At 42.5% G+C, this 23,777-nt stretch overlaps 2 long non-coding RNA genes across 2 annotated transcripts in view; one reads left to right on the forward strand and one right to left on the reverse strand.

The window, feature by feature from the left end:
* The window catches only part of LOC128325667 (uncharacterized), a 35,727-nt gene extending 14,038 nt beyond the window's left edge, over window positions 1–21,689 (forward strand). Inside the window, exons 3-4 of the long non-coding RNA XR_008307549.1 lie at window positions 12,751–13,043; window positions 21,437–21,689. This is a non-coding gene — a long non-coding RNA (uncharacterized LOC128325667). The remainder of the gene's footprint in view (window positions 1–12,750; window positions 13,044–21,436) is intronic.
* On the reverse strand, window positions 833–7,409 carry LOC128325668 (uncharacterized). Its single transcript, XR_008307550.1, has 3 exons — window positions 7,259–7,409; window positions 5,645–5,781; window positions 833–912 (listed from the first exon to the last, which is right to left on the reverse strand). It is a non-coding gene; the product is annotated as an uncharacterized LOC128325668 (long non-coding RNA).
* Window positions 21,690–23,777: the final 2,088 nt, after the last annotated feature.

Raw genomic sequence — 23,777 nt, forward strand, 5'->3', positions numbered from 1 at the left:
TGTAAGAGAGGATTTCCCTTCTCATTTCCTGACCTCACAGCAGTTTGCCAAATTTACATGAAAATATACAAGGGAAGTATTTTATCTCTGAAGAGTCCTTGTTTTCCAATTGTTTGTACATGTTCTAATAAGTAAAGGTTAATTTGTGCCTCCATTTGATTCCCCTTGAGATACATATGCTCTGCTTATGCTAGTTCTTAAATTAGAGGAATAATAGGAGAGAACTATTGCAACCAGAAGAAAAACCCCATCTCATTGATAATTGATGGTATTTTCACAGGCTGTGAGCTTCAGTTCTGAAAGACTCCTACACATGATAATGTTTGTACAATTGTTTGTACAATTGTACACATCTGTACACAGAGATGAATCAGTAACATCTGATTAGAAGCCATGCATGAATCCCTCTTCTTAGTGGGGGAAAGATTCTGACAACTAGAAACCATGTTATATAGTTTCTTGGGGACCAACCTTCAGATATATATAATTCACTTTTAAGATATTTTCACTCTACTTCCTCTGTGTCACACTTCATCTCATGTTAGCTAACATCCCATCTCTCCTTGTCACAACTGTGCTACCAACTCCATGTTCTTGATGTATGACATGTTTTATGGATAGCCCACTAAAAAGTGAATCTGATCTAATCATGCTATCCTACACAGCTTGGTAGACCTGAAAAGAATGGTTGACTTTAAAACACTGGATTTTAAGATTCAATGTTGTAAGATTCAGTACTATTATCAGATTGTCAAGGTGCTTTTGTATTTTATTGAAGAATAGGAAAATACCTAGCGAGTTTCCTCTTTTTTGGAACTCAGGGCTGATTGACACAACAATTTTTAGATGAAATGGGGATTGCATTAATGCAGTTTGATGTCTTTGACCTCAAGAACTAAATGCTCTGGTATTCTGAAATGATATAGATGATTGATATTGTTAGAAGCTGCACCCACCCCCACCAGAGGCATTAGAGTTGTCAAGATTTTAAGATTTAGTGACATTATACTTTATACCTCTGTGTATTTTTCAATGAGTAATGACACCTAACAACTTGAATGTAACATGTGGTACAACTTTGCAGTTCAGCAAATGACATAAACAGGAGAGCCCCATTATTCATGGAGGTTTTGTTCTGTGTGTGGGGGGGGGGGAGATACATAGTGAATCCATAAATAATGGGGCATTAAAGTCAATGTAAATTGGGGGGTTAGGTACCCACACTGCCCAAAATTGCCCCCAAATCCCTCTCAAAATGACAAAATGGGCCAAATAAATGCCCTACCATGCTCCACTACTCTTCGGGAATCCAAGCATGCCCCCCAAAAGTTAAAAAAAAACTCACCAAAATGTGGCCGAAAATTGCATCCTCCCTCCCCAATTTTTTAAAAAATGAGCCATAAATTGACTCCCAAACCCAAAATGGCAGCTGGAAATGACCTCCGAAGTCATTTCCAGCCAGCCCCAATCCACAGATGCATTAGTTTAATCCTGTTTTGCTGATTTTTCCCACATATACCGAGGTCAGGTGTCCATTACCCAACCATGGATACGCGAAACCACAGATGGTGAGTCTGTGATTAACTCCTATATATGATGGCAGACATCCTAACACTGTGCTTGTGCAATGTTTTCAGCATAGCTGCACTAAATCATGGGGATTTTCGGAATTGCACTTGGACAAATGTTCCCTGCAAAATGTACGAGGCGTGCCAGCAGGGGCGTAGCAAGGTTGGAGGGGGCCCAGAGACAAGATTTTAAAATGGGCCCCTCGCTGATATACACACACAAACACACTTCACAATATATAGTGCACTCACACTCACATCCCCATTATGAATACAGTGAAAATCTAGTTCACATTGAATCTAGTTTTTTTTATTCTCTGCTCCTGCCGATCTCCAAGAGACTTAACATAATTCATAGGGGGTGCAACATGGGCGGGTGGGGAGTCATGTGATGTGCCTCTGGGGGGCCCCTCGAGGCAGTGGGGCCCCAAGACGACTGCCTCCCCTTGCCTAATGGTAGTTACACCCCTGAGTGCCAGAGGTTACACACTTTGTTGGATAACCATATGCAACACTAGCACATATTTGCACTAGCACAACACTAGTCTGGAACTGAAGCTCCAGGTTCAGTGCAAGTAGCTAACACAACAGTCCTGCAGTAGTGCAGTGTTCTTGCGCTAGTGCAATTTTCTTGCACTAGCACAGCCTTTGTCAGGAGGATGTCAGCCAACATGTCTTGATATCCTTCAGAGTGGCAACAGTTAGAAAATGAATTTGGAATGTAGCCCCAGACATAGTATTTCATCACTAGAATTAAATTTGCATGTGTAATTTCAGGAAGCAATCAAATCAGCCAATTCTAAGGTGTTAATAATTTGATTTTCTATAACATAATGGTTATTTGTCTTATTTAAAATGTAAAGCCTGTATAATTGCAGTTTTCATACCCTCAATGACATTTTCATTTGTCTGGTAACAACAGTTCAAGTCATACATTAATCCTTTTGTTTCAGGGTATTAGCAATTATAACCCAGTTAAATGAAGTGAAGTCTAAAACTCCCATAGGCATTTCATCCAAAAGCTTTCATAAATCCACCAGTATCACTCTAGATAAGTAATAGAGCTTTTCAGTCAATGTAAACGCCATACTTCAGGGCTGGATTTAAATTCTTCCCAAGTTAGCAGCAATTTTTTCAAAAAATTATTTTCCATGCAAAAGAAGAATCCCTTAATACCAGGGTTCCTGTGGCTTTCAGGGGAATATAAGGTGAATTTTGTCAAAATGCTGACACTGTAAGGCCATTTTCCTGGTAATCCTTCTAGTAATCTTAGCTGTTAAATTTGCCCTGGTTTCTTTTGAATAGCTTTCAAGTACTGGCTTGGATAAGAATCCATTTACCTCTTCCTATTTCTCCATCCGTAAGTAGCGTATATCCTATAGTCTTTATGTTATCTCTAGACTACAGAGTTACAAAAGGCATATATTTTGTGTGTTTTGTTTTTACTACTAGATAATTTGACTTTCTGGTGCAGACAAGAGACTCACAAGCTGTCAGTCAGGCATCCTTTCCTTTGCCTATACATTCTCCAAGACAAGAGTTGTATTCACATTTATAATATTTGATGCCAAACTGCAACTATGACATAATGATGCCATGCTATTGTTCCAGACAGACCAAGATTATGTCTGCCTTCGGACATAGCGTGAAACTGTGACTTGACGAACCTGAGGTTAATTCTTGAAGCCACAAATCATCGCAAAGACAATCCACTGGAGATGATCCAGCAACCTCCAGCCTCTGGGCAGAGGAGCCACTCCCTCTTCCTGGTCTGCCAAGGCTGAAACTCAGCAAGCTTTGGGCTGCTCGTGTCAGACTGTGGGCAGGGTGTCAGAATGCCAGTAAAGCAGCTACATTGGACATGATCTTTGAGGGGGCATTCCCAGCATGATAGTGGCTTTCCAGAACTGACAGCTGCCTTTGGCAGGGCAAAGACCTTTTGATCCCTTCCTCACACCACTTGCACCACTGCCTTTGCAGACGTTCTACAGCTCTACAGTCTCACACAAGCACAATTATTGATACTGGGGCACTTCGATATGGCAACGGGGTTGTGGGGGAAACATACGGAATGGCAACGGAGAACTTGGGGCCACGGGTAGGTGGGTTGTTGGCTGTTGGGTGATAAAAGAAAACCTTACCCTGTGACACAGCTGCTTGTGAAGCCATGTGGCCCCCACCTTTCTTCAGGAGGAGTGACCACTGTTCTATGCATCTGGAATTTAGAGACGGCGGGGCCATCTCAGAACCTACTTCATGATCACAGCATTGGAAAGGGCTGGGGGTGACCCTCCCCCCCCCCCGGCAATCCCTGTGTTGAAGCATACCCCACCATTTGTTGGCAGGCTGAGAGCAGCAAAGAGACTCTTCATAAGGGGAATCCATCACTAAATAGCCAGGAAAAAATGTTGCTTATTGAATAATATGAGGATTCCTGACTTCCCCTTGCGCGGGTTCTCTTTTAATCTCCCTGGGTAAAGACAAACTGTCCTCCCCAGTTGGGGAGGAGGGGACTTCAGGTCCCCTTCCTTCCCACCCCTAGGAAGAGAGGATTGGGCCCCTATCTTCCCACCTTAACTGTTCAAAGATAGACTGAATGCACCTCGCGATCCCACCCATGACTGGTGGTGGGATCACCAGGTTTTGTAGTTTTTCTCCCACAAAATTATCCATTCTGTTTAAGCTTGACAAAGGAGGAAAGGGTTTCTTAGGAAGGAAAGGTACAAGTGCTGAGCATAACATGTGAACAGGCCTTTTGTGAAGGGTTCACAACAGAAAATGGGTGGCTCAACTCTGGTTTCCTAAACACTCAGTGATGAAGATAGATTTTGATGGCAGTAGTGATAATGAGTCTAATAATTAGCCTAGTCTAATGAGTCATTATTATTAACACATTCATATCCTGTCCTTCCTCCAAGGCACTATATATGGAATACCTCATTCAGTCCTCACAACAATCCTATTTGGTGCTGAGAGGTGAGGACTGGCTCAAGTGAGCTTCATGGCTGTGTGGCAGGGGCGTAACTACTATAAGGCAAGGGGAGGCGGCTGCCTGGGGGCCCCCACGCCTCGAGGGGCCCCCCAGAGGCAAGTTACATGACTATATATTGTGGTGTGTGTGTGTGTGTGTGTGTGTGTGTGTGTGTGTGTGTGTGTGTGTGTCAGCGAGGGGCCCATTTTAAAATTTTGTCTCTGGGCCCACTCCAGCCTTGTTACGCCCCTGCTGTGTGGTGATTTGAATTCAGGTGATCCCAGTTCTATTGCCAAACTCTAACCATTACACCACACTCTGCTATGCCGTTTGACAAAAGTCCACATAGGGCTGGTTCACATAATCTGTTTCCAGCTCATGTGATTAAAAGGGGGCTGCACCGGAAGCAGGAGCAGAGCCGCCATTGCGTGAACAGGTTCACCCCAGCCATGCCCCCTGCATCTGACTTCAGATGCGGTGGAGTAGTTTCACTCACAAATGGGGCCACATAGCCCCATTTGTAAGAAAGATCAGCCAACACTACATTCGCAGCACAGCCGGAGCGGCTCTCCCTGCCTTTTAACGGCAGACGCAGGGGGCATGACTAACCTTCGCTCCCTACATCTGATGCTGATGTCAGATGCAGAGGGTGGGGTGAGGGGGCCCATGGCGGTGGGACTGAACCCGGGCTGCTACTGGCCTCCCTTCGCACCTGACCAAAAGCATGCCCATCCTGACATCTTTTGTCGAAGTCCCGATCTCCTCCTGGCACACTCTTTTTATCACTTTCAGATAGTTTTCCTTTTTGAGTGATGCTGCATTTCGCTTTGGGAATGGCAGCACAGTAAAAATGAAATATGGTTTAATTTGATATAGACTATTAGATCCAATGCCAAAAAGGTAGATATGTTTTTATTCCAAGCAGCAGTGCCTTCCGATTCTTATGTTAGCCAGGAGCAATATACAACTGCATACTTGTGGGCTTGCTGCTTTGTGACATATTTCATTAGCATGCTCAGAATTATTCTGTCATCCTTTTAGGTAGACATTTAATTAGACCTGTCTTTAAAAACCTTAAGTGACAGCAAGACAGCTGCAAACCTACCTTGAAAATGACATTCTTCGTTTCTGCAAGCTGAACTGCTGCAGCTGTCTGATAAGTTTCCCTCTTTTAAAGAAATTATATGTATGAACCAGACAAGGGATCAGCTTTTGGCCAAAACTGGTTACTCATAGTTATTTCTGAAAGGCGAGCAAATGAATAAAGAGAAGTTTATATACAGGAGGGATGAAAAGTGTTCATATACCTGAGATCACCCGTCTGTCTTCTTTTGAGTCCTTGGTTCTAGCATTTATTTTATAGAATTATGCAGAATTATCTGGAATGCTACAGCATTTTTAACAAAGGACTTAAGAGACATTTTCTCATAACTTTTCATGTCTTAAGCACAATGATATGAAGCAAAAAAGAATTTTAAAATAGCAAGCCCTCCACCATACAAAACCTGATTCCCTCAAACATTATTCTAAAGACGTATGCTGTATTTGAAGCAGGACAACAATCAGCAGCTGGTCTTTTATGTTGCATTATATTGCATATTGTATGTATTTGCATTAGCATGTTAAACTGTGTGGAGTATTAACTGAACATCAGTTAATGGAGTTAACTGCATAAATGCACAGTGTGTAAGGACTATGAAACACAAAGATGCAAATTAATAGGATACCAAATGAAAAATAAAGACCAAGGACATGATCCAGCCAAACAGGGATATGCGAGCCAGCTGGACTTTGAGGTAGCCCAGTTCGAAGGTTCTCTCTCAAACCGAATCGAGCCCCCCGGTCCGGGGCCTGGTCCAAGTTAGAGTTGAGCCACCCCCATCTCGAAGCCCCGACTCGCAAGCTGACTCGAGGGGCTCGAGGTTGGGTATACTTGTAAAGGGGAATCTGGCAAGGGTTCTCCTTTACAAGCAAAGAGCTTCACTGAGAATAATTGTGAGGGGGAGGGGATGTAGTATTTAGGAAGTACCTTTTAAAAACAAGTCAATGGTAGGAGCTGTGGGGATGGGATGGTGGGGGGCAAGGAAAAAAGAAGGATGTTCCTTTAAAATCAAGCCAATGGTGGCAGTGTTGGGATGGCGGCGGCGGCCGGGGAGGGGCTGAGGAAAAGTGCAGTATATTCCTTGAAATCTAGCAGATGGTGTGGCGGGGATGGCAAGGAATCAAATGGGGCAGCAGGGCAGGGTGCACTCCTCCAATCCCTGCCGGCCTCTCAAATCTCAGTCCCAGTCATGCTGCGGCTTTTTTAGGGCCTCTCTGCAGGCATAGACTTGAACTGATGATTTAGACTTACATCTTCACCTGTGCAGAGGCCCTAAACGAGCTGCAGCATGATTGAGCCTGAGATTTGGTGGGCCAGCAGGTTTGGGGGAGTGCCCCCCACCGCCTCCAATTCCTCGCCATCCCCACTGCATCATCCACTGGGTTTAAGGGAATATGCTGCACTTTTCCTTGTCCCCTGCCACCTCCATCCCATCCCCACCGTCGCCAACCCATTCCCACCATCTTCACCATTGGCTTGTTTTTTTAAAGGTATTTACTATATATTACATTTTTCCTCCTCCCCCTCCCCACAATTACTCTCAGCAAAACCCTTTACTTGTAAAGGGGAATCCTTGCTGGCTTCCCCTTTACAAGTATAGCCCTTGAGCTGGCTCACAAGCTGGCTTGGGAGGCTCGATGGTCGGACTGGACTGGACCATGGCTCGATTGAGCCAGAGCACGAGCTGTGAGCACAAGTTGCCCACTTCTGTTAAGATTCCGTTTGAATTCAAACCGAACCGGGAAATCCAGTTCCATGTACATTCCCTACAGTCAAAGCTAACCACTTTCAGGCCCTGTTATTTCACTGGGTGAGATGAACATATATTGTAGTCTCCGCTATTGAAATACGCTGCCGTTAGCTTTGGTGGAATCAAAGTAGAAAGATTTTTTTTAATTCACTTGTAGGGAGTTAGACAAAGACTGGCTCGGTAGTTAGCTGGCTGCCCTGCCTCGAGCCAAGAGGTGATGTTGCTGGCCTGGCTGGGGAAAGCAGGCTGGGAATATACTGCACTTTTGGGGGAGGAGGACAGTGTGTGTGGGAAACCTTAACAAGAGATGAATTTATGGTTAAGAAGCAGGGGCCTTGCGAATTCTGCACCTAGACAGCAGACTGAGCAAATGTACAGCTCACCCAGTCATCTACTTCAAAGTGGTGAGCTGTATTTATTTTCATATTATCCAATTTGTATCATAATATGCATATATAATATACATAAACCTATGCAAGTTTTATGCTAAGTGGAGACATTTTGGAGACTTTTGAGGGGTGAAAAGCATCCTCTATTTCCACTTGTTTTGGAGATGGATATCAACTTTTCTCACCATTTGGACCTGGCAACCCTACTTTCAGTACCACCACCACTACCCCTGCTTCCCACTTGTATACACCGCTGTTCACCTGCCTTTGTCTGGCTTCTTCTTGAACTTGAACCAACAGAGAAGAACAAGGAAGTCACTGCATGCTACACCTTTCCTGTTCCTCCCTGCAGATCTGGGTCCAAGATGACTGCTGGACTGCCCCTTGGAGGGGGAGAAGGTCCATGCGTGAGAACAATGCAGAGAAGGCTTTCCAGCAAAATCTGGTGAACGAATGGAACATTTTAGCTGCAACCTATCAAGTCTTCAATAATCAAGTTATACAATTTATGTGCATGTGTGAACTAGCCTTACAATATCATTTATTACTCCACTGTTGACAAAAATATTCTCCAATCATCCCCCCACACTCACCAAGCAGGGGTGGACCTGCTGCTTTCTAGTAATGTGTGATCTCTGACTGGTTGCTACTGGAAAAGAGACTAGATGGACCATTGGTCTGACAGGCAATCCAGCTCTTACATGTTTATTTCTTTCATTCCTGTGAACTGAGGTCAAGTAAGTGCTTAGGCGGTAGCTATAAAAGAGTACTTATTTTGTAGAGCTTCCATAATTTTGTAACTGCTTGGTGTACGTATTCAGTGTGAATTAGTCACCACGAGCAGTTTTAGAAGTGGACCATTTTACAGCCCTTCTGTAAACCAGAATTTTAAATATTTGATTTTGCTCATATTGCTCTAATATTTTAGATTTGTTCCAGTCCTTTTATTTTTGACAGGAACTGCACATTAATTTATTAAAGGGAATGTTTTCATCTAAGTTATCAAAAATAATTTTGAAATAAAGAGCAATGTACAAGATTTAACTTTTTTTAATTTCAGGAGAAAGGCTAAGAGCTTAGCAAAATGAAAAACAAATTATATACAACTATACAGACATACAATATAAGGACTATCTACCAGGGACTTGTGTGCATTCATGAAATCCAGACTGTTGGCTGGCTCACATGATCAAACTAAATAACTGACATTAGTTGAACAGTTCTGCACTGAATCTGGCTAAAGTGTTAAAATGACTGTGTTAAAATGACTATAATCAGATCATAACTGCTTTCTGCTTCCCCCCAACATCCCCAATCTCCTGTCCGAATTCGGACAGAAGATAGCTCCTTCTCTGCAGTCAGTGAGACTGCAGAGAGGAGGGGGGGACTAGCTGTGTGGGCTTCCTTCTTTCATGAAGGACAGCCAATGACAGCTGGAGAGAGGGAGGATCTTCCTCCCTGAACTCCAGTTGGAGTTACATCTGCATTCAAATGTAATTTAGGCTGTATTAAAACTCGGCTTGGAGTGGTGAAACTACAACCCGAGGATCCAAATTACAGTTTGGAGAGTGGAACCTTTGGTCATTCTCTGAGCAGAACCAGAGTGCAAAGGGGCTGGCCTGCATTCAGATGTAATGGTCCGGTAACCGCTGGCCCCTTCAACTATGTGCAAAAGTGGCCATTGTGCGATTGCAGCCATATGCCCACACCTCAAGATGCAATCTAGGTTTAGAGCATGCCCAATGTGGCATCTTTCCATGGACATCCAAACACCCAGATGGGATAAACTGTTCATCTGAATGGCCACTCTACACATGTTCTAAAAGCTAGTTTAAATCAGTATTTGGAGCTTCTGATCAGATGAACAGTTAATGGTTATTACCTTTAGAGCCCGTAACAGTTTGGACACTGGATACCTGAAGGACCACCACCTCCTTCAGGTGTCCAGGGCCCCTCTGCAAGGTCAAAACAAGGTCAAAAGGAGCCCTTCCTCTGTGTGTCAACATTAAGAGAGGCTAAATTGTCATGCCCGCAGGACAGGGCTTTCTCTGTTGTTGCCCCCAGGCACTGGAGGCAATGCTTTCCCAGTGAATGTCCACTCTTTGATGAGTGTGGCTGATTTTTAAAAAACAACATTAAAAAAAACAACTAGAGACCTTTTTATTTGTTCAGGCTTTTACCCTTTAGGGGCTGTCAGGTTTTTCAGCACTCCTGTTTCCGTTTAACTTTTTTAATGGTTGTTGTTTTTTGGTGTTTTATGGTTTTTAACTGATTTTAACATTTTTAAATGTGATTTTTAGGGTTTTATTTTATTTTAACTTTTGTAAACCGCCTTGGGATGCGTTATGAAAAGTGGTATAAAAATTGAGCAATAGATAAATAATCTCCCTCACCCTACATAATAAAGGGACACTGCAGGAGGGCATCAGAGTGTCTGTGGAAGACATCATGATGGGAGTACTCTTGGGGCATCTCCTTCCTAATTGCATAGGCCAAATATTGTCCAAACTGGCCCCTAGATGTATAACCAACCTAACTAATGTTCTGCTAAGCTTTCCAGGATGACCATTAACATTAATCAACTTGAAAATTTTGCAGTAGTTTATATTGAATATGCATCCGCTTTTGAGCTACATGCCCACTGAGCAATCATGACAGAGCCATTCTAAGGCATGGCGAGTGGAATCACATGTAACATGTGATAATTTAAATCATTATTCTGAGAATGCTTGTAAGGGTTGAGAAATGTGTGGGGAAGGGGCAATAAAGAAATATATTTGAATGAATATAACATCAGAACATGGGTCATCCTCTGCATATGGTCTGAATGCACAAAAATGCTTGTATAGTGAGGAGGGAAAACCTTTCTTCAGGACCTGGAGGTGACCTTGGTTTATTCACGGCTTGAGGAAAGGAAAATATATTTCAAAGGAGAATTCCTTCTTTGTACTTCATACAAGCCTATTCAGAGTATCATTCCTACCAAAATAAATTGAATTATTCTCCCCTCCTCCAACTGATAGCACTATAATGCTGTATGTGTTTTCATTTATAATCTAAAAAAGTAGTTTCAAGAATGGAGCTATTTTGATGCTTAACAGAAGCAATTATCCCAGGACCAAAGTTCACTAAAGATCACCACTTGCAATTTGCTGATACAGACAACCTGTCTCAATTTAGACAAGCAGCCAAGCATCCAGATGTCTCTGGGTTTACATAATTCTTTCCCCAGAATTTAGAAGAGATTATGGAATACAAACAGCCTACTACCATCACTACTAACATCATGTCATTTCATGGGATTGTAAAAATGTACCATATTCTTCCATTACAATAAGAATGTTCTTATTGTACAGTAGCTTGACAAAACATGCTATATCTTAGATCATAAAAATACACTGAGATGGTGAAAAAGTGCTTCAAATTGTTGACAATGGGAAAATTCACTATACGCAGAATAAACATAGAAACAGCTTTAGAGTTTGCTATTCATTTATTTTTATTTTATTTGTAGTGATTTATATCGCACCTTTCTGATTCCTAAGAAGTGCAAGGCAGTTAGAAGGGTTAACTTTAAAGCAATACAGTACAATAAAAACAAAAGAAGCAAACCAATAAAGCAATCTAAAATCCAATCCTTCAGACTAGTTTAATGTTTAGGTTTCGGAGCACTTTCCAATACAGGAGGACCTTGATATTTGCAGAGGTTTTCTTCAGGTACGGAAGCTATGAATATCGAGTATTGGGGGCTATGGGATTGCGGGGTTTAGGTTCCCAGTTGCCGGGGGGTTCGGTTCGGTCTGGCTGGACTGGGTGGGTGGGTGTTCAGTTCTAACCCAAACTCCTGAATCCTGAACCCCCGAACCAGTTCACACATCCCTATGTATCAGTAGATCTGTCAACATGCAATAATCAGCTAATTTATTAGGCTACGGGGTGATTCACAGTTTATGTCTTGTGCTCATGACTGGATATCCAAGTCATGAAAACCCCCTAATTAGCTACAGGTTAAAAAATAATAATTTTTAAAAATGCAAACCCCACCCCCTGGACCAAACCGGGGGTGGGGGTGGGGGTTGGAGATGCTGGACCAAACTGGCCCAGACAGGTTTGGGTGCAGTCCACACCCAAACCAAACTGGGCCAGCCGGTTCTGTGCACACCCCTACTGGTAAATTCCTTAATGCCTTAACCTTCAAGAAAATATTAGATTACATATTTGTGTGAGGGACATAATCCTGCAAATCAAAATCATGCGGGAATGAAGTGTGTCTAATATCCTATTGCACACAACACTCTTTAGGGGCTCTCAGAGCTACAATCAGATTATTTTTACTTCAGTTGACTTTAGAGAGATTACTGCAATGTAAGTGATCACTGAATAACCCCCTTAGGGTCTGGATGCACACATCAGTTTAGCTGCCATCGTGAAGATATTTTTAAAATAATAACACTTTTTCAGTCCAGAAACTTCTGTGAGTTATTTGTCACTGACTGCTTATGCAATTCATTGCATTTGGGAGGAAGAAATGGAAATTAGAACAATTTTCAGAGAAGTGGACAAAAACTATTATGACAATGACACCTACGTGTTTTTTTTAAATGGCCTGTCTTATTTAAAGCAAACTTTCCACAGTAGTACCAACTTGAAATTACTTGGCAAAAATCTGAAGCATTTCTTTTTCAGATCATGTATAATTCCTAATGCAGATAGAATTCTGAACTCATCCTACCTAGTGAAGCATAGTAGCTTCACCAGTCACATAAGTGACATTTTTCATCTCATGGATGAGATGATCTTTGTGCATTAAAAAAAATTAGGGTTGTGAGCATACATTTTCTTGGCCAAAGATGTATTAAAGGTGGATCTACACATTACAAGGGAATGTGGGGTGGAGAACATTTGCAGTGGGGAAGTGGTGAACAGGAGAGGATGTTTAATCATCATTTCAAACGTATTTTTTTCTACAGCTAGGACTGAAAACTCAGCAGGAAGAAGCTGGCTTGGGGATGGGAGTGGAATACTCAGGATTGAATCAGCAGGTGTGCAAAGTTTTCATGACTTGTGCCATGACTAAGAGACTGAGCAATTAATCAGGAGCTATGAATCAGCCGGCAACCACCTTCATTTCTCCACACTCCTTTCAATGCCCGAAAGCGTCAGATTCAGAGCTCCCAGTCCAACCCTTGAAGGCATTGTGGGAGTGACATGAATCTCCCAGACTGTCACTGAACCACGAAAGATAGACAAGCCATTTTCACAGGTAACTTCCAGACCTTGCCCAGGTTATGGAAAAAAAGTTGAAAACTCCAGAAAAATCCATTGAGAGGTCCTGGAAATTGTGGGGAAACTCCTATTAGAAAGCATGGGGAACAATACCTTGTACAGATAGAAAAAGGTTAGAGTCACAGACAGATAAGACAGAGGTGGCTGGTGATACCAGTTCCAGGGGGGTGTATCAGTGGGGGGAGATACTTTTAAACAATGGTGAATGTTGATGTCACTGGCACCTAGGATCCTGGGGAAGCTCAGTAGGCTGACTCAGCATCCCATGGAGCGGCTGTCTTGCCCCTACCACTCAGCTGGCCTGTGAGGATTTGCAGTGGCCATTTCAGGTGGTCTTGTGGTAGCAAGCATGACTTATCCCCTTAGCTAAGCAGGGTCCACTCTGGTAGCATATGGATGGGAGACTAGAAGTGTGAGCTCTGTAAGATATTCCCCTCGGGGTGGAAGCGCAGAAGGTTTCAAGTTCTCTCCCGCTGACTTCTCCAAGATAGGGCTGAGAGAGATTCCTGCCTGCAACCTTGGAGAAGCCGCTGCCAGTCTGTGAAGACAATACTGGGCTAGATAGACCAATGGTCTGACTCAGTATATGGCAGCTTCCTATGTTCCTATGAGTGGTCAGCATGGCAGGCCAGTGGAGCGGCAGAGTGGGGTGGCCTCCCTACAGGATGCTGCATCAGCCTCCCAGGATTCCCACAGGATGTTGGGTGCGAACAAATTGTCATGACATTCACCATTTTTGAAAGGCACTCCCCCCTCCCCTTTTTGAGCTGTCATCAATGGAGAAATGCTTGGCAACTGCAGGCCATTTTACGTGTGTGTGTGTGTGTGTGTGTGTGTGTGTGTGTGTGTGTGTGTGTGTAAAATAAAGCTTCTTGGGCCTCACTCATTCACTCACTGACATGAAGCTCCCAGACCAAATCACAAGAGACAGAAACATGCTGCTGGGCAAGTAGGTTCCAGACCTCACTCACACTACCAGAAAAATTAAAAAAAACCCTGGAAAAATTCATTTACATCCCAGAAATGCAGAAATACAACCATTGGAAGAGCATGGGAAATGATGCCTTCTGGAAAACTTTGACTGTTTTCTTGAGTATATTTACAAACAAGAAGTCTGGACTTTCACAAAATGATAAAGAAACAAACAAGCTATATTGTTTTCACTACATTGTTTTCACTGGATTTCTATCCATGTTAGATTTCCACAAAACTCGCATGACAAATAGAAAAAGCACGAAACATTTTGCACGAAGTATCTTGGCTTGACTCTCTCATTCAATTCCCTAGAATTTGTTTTTGTTTAGGAATTCTTGGTAGCAACACTATTACATCCTCAAAAAAGCAGCTCTTCTGGTCATCACGGAGCAAAAGAAGAGTGCATAGTTATTTTGTGGTACAGGAGGAACGCTTGCAAACTGCAAGACCTTTTACTTTTGGGAGCGGGCACTAGTGGGAGTCTTGCAAATAGGACTCCATACTAGGGATGTTCACAGAACCGGCAGGAGAGTGGGGTGCAGCTTTAAGGGTGGGGGAGGATGCACTCCCCACCACCACCAACCCACCGCGTTTCCTCTGCCAGTGCTTGGTTCCTTAAACATCCTCCAGGGTGGCAGCATACCTCCCTGCCGCCCCCTTTATTAGGTATGCCGGAAGTACCTGGATGTAGTGGATGCACCTGTGCGTGACATGCATGAGCAAGCATGATGTGCACATGCGCGCATGCGCATCCACTACTTCCGTGTACTTACAGTAAACATAGCAAAGAGGGCAGCAGGGAGGCATGCTGCATCCCTGGGGGATGTTTAAGGAACTGAGCACCAGCGGGGGAAATGTGGCAGGGGGAAGTGCATCCTCTGCCACCCTTAAAGCTGCACCTCACTCCCCCGCCATCGAACCGGTGGAATTGGCTGCCGTTCAAACCAGTTCAGAGGCCCATAAAGGGCCTCCGAACCAGTTCCATGCACATTCGTACCCCATACAATAAACATCTGGATTCCTGAAAGATGCACTTAATCAAAAAGATAATATGAATGTATTGTTGATTATACAGAAATATAATGAGCAAGATGTTTAGGCTTCTGCCTTCTTCAGCTGCTCTGACATTATTGGCAAGGTGAAGTAGCAGCACTAACAATTATAGAATGTCCATGATGTAGTGTTCCCGCAGTCTGGGATGGTCTGATGCTATCTTCAAGGTTGAGGCCTCCTGAGACTGGTGTCCTGAGTGCAAGGATCCAAAAGTTCTCGTTTGCTTCCAGTTTCATAGCATTCAATGGCATCTCTACTGCAGTAATTGACAAGCCTTGTATCAGTGTTCACCACCGTTACAATATTTGGCTATTGGTTGTTCACATTTTTTCATAATAAAGACTTGTGGTTGCGGAAGCATATATGTAGGTCATTTGTTGTCTTACCAACATACTAAATATTGCATCCTGGTCGAAACGTCTTGCCCATTTAGTTAATCATTTCAGTTAATCATTGCCAGAGCCCATAGAATCCAAATCCTACATTGTAGGGTTGTGCGTTTTGGTTTTATTTCTGTTTTGTTTTTGGCCCAAATCTGAAACACCCCCATTTTGTTCTTTGTTCAAAATCAGCCAATCCGAAACACCCCCATTTTGTTCTTTGTTAGAAATTGCAAAATCTAAATCTGAAACATTTTGGATTTTTAAAAACAGCCCCTGGGCAAAACTAGTGGGTGGGAGTGGTAGTTCCTAATGGGTGGAAGCTACCACCCAAATTTCAGAGGAATTGGGCAAAGGGCTGATTTTTGGTGATTTTTTGAAATTTAAGATTTTCCCCATAGGGAATAATGGAGGTTTCAGCAAAAGTATAGCTTCATGTTGGGGGAAATGGGTGGCCCAGAGCAGAGAAGGGTGGGTGGTAGTGCCCAGTGGGGGAAAGGAAGCTGCCAGAATTATTTCAAAGGAATTGGGCAGATTTTTTAACGATTTTATGGAGTTTACGCATCTTTAAAGTTCTTCCCCATATGGAATGATGGAGGTTTCAGCAGCCCCATAACTGCACTTGGGGGGGAGTGGGGTGGCCCATAGCTAGTGGTGGTGTAGAGCACATAGGGTGCCAACCACCCCCATGGGTTGCTAACCCATGGGTACTGGGTTCTGCTGTTTCTGAGATGTTTTCAGTGTAGATTCTCTGGTAGCATATGAGAGTGGATTCATGGTTTGTTGTTGAAAATCTCATATGCTACCAGAGAATCTACACTCAGAACACCTCAGAAACAACAGAACCCAGCACCCCATGGGTTAGCAACCCATGGGGTGGTTGGCACCCTATGTGCACTACACCACCACTCGCTCCTGGCCACCCCAGTGCCCCTCAGGTGGAGTTATGGGTCTGCTGAAACCTCCATTATTCCCTAGGGGAGGAAACCGTAAAGACGCGTAAACTGCAACAATTCCTAAGAAATCAGCCCTTTGGCCTATTCCTTTGGAATTTGGGTTGTGGCAGACACCCTTTGGGGCACTGCCACCCAACCCACTGTTTTGCCCCTCATGCCCCCTTTCTGCACCGAATCTGCCCCAAAGACATGTAAACCAGAATTTGTTTAAAAATCAGCCCGCTCCCCAATTTCTTTGGAATATTGGTGGCAGCAGGCATCCATTGGGGCACTACCACTTGACTCACTCTTCTGCCCCCAAAGCCCCCTTTCTGCCCCAAATCCATCCCAAATTACACCAACATCACACATCAACAACAACAGCAGAGCTTTGCAAAAACCAGGCAGATTTCATGAACATCCACATCCCCCGCGAAAATGCAATTGATCTACACATAACAGTGTGAAACAACAACAATGAAATACAGCCGAAATGGCCTGTTTGGGGCACAAAACATTTTGTATCTGAAATGAAACGTACACCCCTACTACATTGTCGAAGAGGGAGCAGTTGGATCGGAATCCAAATTTTCTGAACATGCCCAGGCCTCATACATTCTATGGGCTCTGACAATGTAAAATCTCACATTAGATTCTGAATCTGAATCCCAGCTTAAATTAGGATTTTTTTCCCCTTTAGCGGTCAATGGGGAAATTGAAAAATATCACCGAAAATCAGGGGGTAGTCCTAGTTATTATATATTAGGCACACATGTGGGATGGATGACAGGAGTCAATATATGCAAACTGAAGCAGATTGGGCAATCTTGTGGTTTCTAGAACCTCAATGGAGATTCTACCAGTTCTCGATGGGGTTGCACTCCCCTTGAAGGAGCAAATATGTAGCTTGGGGATAGCTGGACCCACTCTGTTTTTGGAAGCTCAGGTGGAGGTGGTGGCCAGCGGTGCCTTTGCATGGTTTCGGCTAGTGTGCCAGCTGCATCCCTTTCTCAAGAAGGCAGATCTGGCCACAGTTACCCATGCCTTAGTCACGTCACGGCTGGATTACTGTAACACTGTCTATGCGGGGCTGCCCTTGAAGAATATTTGGAAACTGAAGCTAATGCAAAATGCAGCAGCTAGGATTTTATCTGGAGCTGCCTACTGGGATCACATCATGCCCATTTTGAAAGAGCTGGTTACCAGTTTGTTTCCAGGTCCAATTCAAGGTGCTGGTTTTGACCTTTAAAGTCCTTAACAGTTTGGGCCCTAGATACCTGAGAGACTGCCTGCTCCCAAGGATTGCTGCCCCCTTGATGAGGTCATCTGAGTGGGCTCTGCTCCGGGTGCTGACAATGAGTGAGGCTTGGCTGTCGTGCATGTGGGACAAGGCCTTCTCTGTTGCTGCCCCCCAGACTCTGGAATGCTCTCCCGGTAGCTATTTGCTCCTCAGTCTCCATCACAGTTTTCAGAAAGCGTATTAAATCTTGGCTTCCCCCCCTCCAGGCTTTTATATGAATGTCTCTAGTGCTGCTTCTTTGTATTTTGTATGCTTATTTTATGATTGTATTTTAAATCTTTTTAGTCAGATCTATGTTTTTATATTTTAGCTTATATTTTAATTGTGCATTTTTATAGTCTTGTTTTAATTTTTGTGTAAACTGCCTTGGGATTGTTTTAATAAGAGGTGATATATAAATTTAATATTAAAATAAATAAATATTTTTTTGTGAATTTTTAATTTAAAAAAAAATCAAAGGATTGCAAAATCTGGCTTGTTTCAAGGTAGAGAATTACGAAAACATCTGGAATTGAAGCCTCCCCCCTCCTTGGTCCTCATTCCATCCACATTTAGAGTATTCTGAAATGTGCCTTCATAAAAAAGAGAAACAGCACCCCTTATTACTCCAACACTTATATTTCTGAAATGGCTCCGAATAGAGCTCTGGAACTAGGCACAGACATAGCCCTTGATGGCTGGACTTTGAGGTTCTCTCCCCAAGCAAATCAGTCACTATTAAAAGATGCTTTGAAATCGTTTAGAAAACTTTTGAAGAAAAAGATGCCAAAAAGGGGGCAGTGCATAGAGCACCGTCCCACTTTTCAGTGCAACCTTCAACATTTTATGACAGTCTGGCCGGCCATGGCATGCTGGAACTATGCAGAGCAAAGCGCCCTGTGCTGGAGAGCACTCAGAATTGGCCAGCAGAGCCCAGAGAGCATTGGTGGTGATATGTAGTGCTGTTGGTGGTTGGTTGGAGCTTGGCTTCAGGCAGGCAGGAAGGCGGACAAGCGGGATGGCAGAGACTCAGGTGCATTAGTTTGCCACCATGCTGTAGGTGCGCGGCATGTCAACTTGTGTTGGAGCGCACTCAGAGTTGGTCAACAGAGCCCAGGCAGCAGAGAGTGGTGGTAATAGTGGTGGTGGTTGGAGCTTGGATTCAGGCAGGCAGGCAGGGCTTTTGCATTTTTCTGAAGCTATATGTAGACCAGGGGTGGAGAGAGATGATTAACAAACAGAAATATAATGTGCAAGAAATTTCAGCTTCCACCTTCTTCAATTGCTCTGATGTTATATGAAAGGTACAGTAGCTGCAGTAAAACTGTAGTTATAGAATATCTGTGATGGAGTGTGCAGTTGTCTAGGATTGGCTACTGCAGATATGTCATGTGCATGACATGTCTGCAGCAGCCAATCCTAGACAGCTGAACACTCCATCACAGATATTCCATAACTACAGTTTTACTGCAGGCACTGTACCTCCCTTTCATATAACATCAGAGCAATTGAGGAAGGTGGAAGCCGAAATCTCTTGTACATAATATTTCTGTTTGATAATCAATGAGATTGAGAGAGAGATTGAGATTGAGATTGAGAGAGAGAGAGAGAGAGAGAGAGAGAGAACGCGAACTTTAATTTGGGTCATATTCTGAAGAACTATTTGTATAAGATAGATACACAGGACCAATGTTCTTTCTATTTTTTCCATCTGTGTGCAGAATAAGTTTTGTTCTGGGCGGCAGTATCAAAGCAGTGTGTGCATTCAGAATTGGGCCTTCCTGATTTAACCTGAGCGGGATCTAAAATTAATTGAGCGGACATAAAAAAACATGTGACCGCATGCACACATGCACACCCTAAAGGGAACACTACACAGGAGCAAATATTTGTATTGGACACATGGCAAGCCTACATCCAAACAGCTGCAGCTGGCATGCAAGATAGTGTTCCGTGAATCATAGCCACTGCAACCACAATGTGGCTGAAGAAATGGAAAACTGTTTGCCTTTCATATACAACAGTGCCGATAGGACTGCACTGTTGAGCTCCTATGTGTTATGAAGAGGTTTCACACCAAAGGCAGCCTTAGGTCTCATCAACCTTTATTTGGAGACCAAACAAGAGCAAACACTTACAGCCAGCAGGCCTGCAGCTCACAGCTTATATTTATTTATTTATTAAATTTATATCCTGCCCAAACTTATGGGGTATGAAACTTATAATCAAGGCCCCACAACCAGGAAGTACTTCTTCAAGTTACAGTAGCCTATTGCACAAACTGTTCAATGCACCACACTATGCCAATGATAGGAACATAGGAACATAAGAAGCTGCCATATACCGAGTCAGACCCTTGGTCCATCTCACGCAGTACTGTCTTCACAGACTGGCAGCGGCTTCTCCAAGGTTGCAGGCAGGAATCTCTCCCAGCATCTTCACCATTTTTCAAGCACAGGCCACTTAGGAAAATAAACTTTAATATAAGAGCCATTTCCTACCACGCTGACCTTTGTGTAGTGTTATGCTTTCCAGTGCCAGAGTGGGCCCTTTAAGAGAAACAGAGCCTGTGAACCACAGCACCATCTTAGAAGGTGTGCATGGAGCACTGGGAAGTGTAGTCCTTCCCAGCATTTTCCTCATTGATCTGTATCAAGAAAACAATGAGAAGGACTATACTTCCCAGAGCTCATGTGTGCCTTAAAGGAGCCCCACTAGCACTGGGTGAAGCACAGCACGGCACTGCACAGTGGGAACAGTTACCTTCACGTGGTTCCAGGGTGACTAAGCAAAATATTCCGTTCCGGCCAAAGCTTCATACAGCTATAATAAATGGTTAGTCAGGAAGCCACACTTAGACAAAATAGAAGCCGCCACTGGCTAGCCAGCCTAACAAGAAAGTTCTCTGTACTGTCCAATGCTGATTCTTTGGGGATTATGCACTGGATTTGTAGTGGATGCTGTTTAATTGGTCAGCATGAGAACTATTTTGTAATGTGTGTGCGGCCATTTTGCTCAATCTGGCACAAAGAAAACTCAATACATTTCAATGCTAGACTATGTTTGCTAGTTTGACTAAAAAGAAAGCTGAGAGTCTGAAGGTCTTTCTAACGTGCTGTCATTAGATATATTCCTACATCTATTCAAAGGAAAAGATTGCTGTATAGATTGATCCTACAGCTCTGCTTTTCTCCTGGTTTATGTTTATTCCTCTGGCTTCCTATTGATTTTCCACTTAAGTACAATAGCCTCTTGGGTGAGACAGACGAGCACACACAAAAATGAGGAGGAAAATACACATGAATACAGTGTGTTTATTGAGCGACTGTAAACTAAATACAAATCAATTACAAATTTTCTAGTTGATTATCACAATACCTAGTTTTAATGCTAATTGGACAGTTTACAGTTGAAGAATTGCACAGTAACATCAGGAAAAAATATCAACTCAGATGGAAACAGAGTCAAGGATCAGTGGCATAAATTAAAAATTCTTCCTTCATGCAGGGTTATGTGAAAAGAAAGTTGTAAAACTGCATCTAAAATGCCAACATAAATCAATATGTAATGCAACATTAGTCCTTTTTCATTTCATCCATTTCAGATTATGATGTTGTTGAATTCTAAAGTAATTGGTTCTAATTGAGTTCTAAAGTAATTGGGCATTTTTCAGTATACACATATAGTAAAATTGATATTTATCTAATATGGTAAAACTGATAATTTATCATTCATATCTTGTTTGCAGAATCCATTGCATACCATAAATGTATCTCAGGACATCTTTAAAAAAAGACCAGTAAAACAAGATGTGAAGAAATTTCAAAATGCAACATTAAAACAAGTAATATTGTTTGAATTAATTACAATTAGCTGTTAATAATAATAAACAATATTATAATAACAATACACTATAAATAATTATTAATTGTTTGAACTAAATAAATACTTTACAATATAATTGGATCTTTTCATATTTACAATATCAACCAGGTACATGATTCTGCTAAAATGAAGCACTTTTAAAGTCTCTTGAATTTAATAAAAGAGTGTGCATCACCATTCAGGCAAGATTCTCTACCTAAATGCAGTTGTATTATAATTTTCCTTTTTGACATCTTTGGGTACTTTTGAGATAATTTGGTGGATTATTTATTTGTTATGATGGTGAGTTATTTACTTGCTATGGTTTATGGTTGTGTAATCAGCTTGATAACATATTTTGACCTTATACTTGATGAATGCTATTACTGCATTATCTACCCATACATGTGCTATAGTATAGTTTTTCAGTATGGTTCAGTTGGTCATTGTGTATTTCATCCAGTACTTTTCAGAAATGTATTTGCAAAGCTGAAAATTAGTGAGAAAAAATCCAGTTCTTACTTATTAAAATTAAGGCGTACTTAACTGATAATAGATGGTATGTGTATGAATAATACTATCCAGCCATCAGAAGTGAGTTAAAATATGGAGTGTTGCATTTTGTATAATACTTCCTCATCACAGAAGCCGAACTGCTTGAGACAGTATCCTTTTTGGGACATTATTCAAACGCGGCATCATGAATCCAGGACTAGGGCCAATGGGAATGTGCCAGCTGCTCTCCCCTCCTCAGCAGCACACTTTTTAACCATGTTCCCCGTCTCTCCTCAGGTATAGCATTTGTCTGCACTGGCAAACACTGTACCAAGGGAGAGTTTCTCCCTGTGATTTAGAATGTTGGCCACTCAGCGTTCAAAATTATGGAGAGAACATCTCCTCAGGTACAGCATTTGCTTCTGCAGACACACACAGTGCATGGGGAGAACTCGATGGAATTAATGAGACTTAAGTTAGTCATTAGTAACCTGCGTTACTTATATCAATAGTGCTTAGTCATGACTTATTAGTGTGGATCCTGCCCAATGTACTAGCATGTATCCAGTACTAGTCTGGATTGACAGCAGAATTTCCATTTATGGTTGCACTCGCCCACCCTGAGCTAAAACAATAAAGAACTGATATAAAAGCAAATATCCTTATAATTTCTTAAATTGCAGAATTCAGCCTTTTATATGACATTCAGGACATGGAGTCCATGTATGTAATTTCCATTATGTACATTTACAATCTGACTGCTAGTGTCTTAAATAGGGATGTGTGGACCGGTTCAAATTCGAACCGGGGTGGTTCAAAGGTTCGAATTTGAACCAAACCAGCCATCAGATTCGAGCTGCAGGTTCGAATTCGAAACAAACCGGGAACCTCCAAAGGTGGGTGGGGTTCTTCCCTATGGATAAAAACCTTAAAGCCACTTGTGAGGTGCTGGGGTGGCCCAGAGTGAGTGGTGGTCTAGTGCACAGAGGTTGCCATTATACCCTATGAGAAAAATAATTAAAAATATTTCAAATATTCATTAAAAATCGTAGGAGTGTCCGATTTCTTTGGGGTTGGGGTGGTTGTTGTCACCCATGTGTGTTCCACAATAGGGAATAATGGACTGGTTCGCATCCCATTATACCCTATGAGAGAAAAATAAAAATAACTTTCAAAAATTCATTAAAAATCATATGAGTGTCCGATTGCTTTGGGGTTTGGGTGGTAGGTACCCATGGGTTCTAGCTACCACCCCACCCACTTTTGGAGGTTCGAACTGGTTCAAATTTGAACTGAACCAGGGGGAGGTTCAAGCAAAACCCAAACCGAATTTCCCCCTCTTGGTTCGAACCCGGTTCGAATTCGAACCGAACCAGGCAAACCAGTTTTGTGCACATACCTAGTCTTAAATTATTTCTTTAGAATTCTGTAAGGAGTTACAATCATCTTCACCACCCACAAGGATGAACAAAATAATACAAGAAACATATACAGTATCATGAATGCAAAACAATATTATAGCCCAATGAGACAAAATCTGATTATCAGGATAAAATTCACCAAGTTCTTCTAGATTGGCAGGTGTTCAGGCTGTATTCTGAAAGCAGCAGAATTTTAGCTCCTGACCTGGATGTCCAAGTCCTGCAAATAATTAAAAGCATAAACAGTAATTTCTTTATGCTTTTGCAGGCTTTCTCATGCCCTCTCTGGAACACTTCTTTTCTCCCATT

The sequence above is a fragment of the Hemicordylus capensis genome, chromosome 5 (assembly GCF_027244095.1).
Source record: "Hemicordylus capensis ecotype Gifberg chromosome 5, rHemCap1.1.pri, whole genome shotgun sequence".
In the NCBI taxonomy this organism is placed as follows: Eukaryota; Metazoa; Chordata; class Lepidosauria; order Squamata; family Cordylidae; genus Hemicordylus; species Hemicordylus capensis.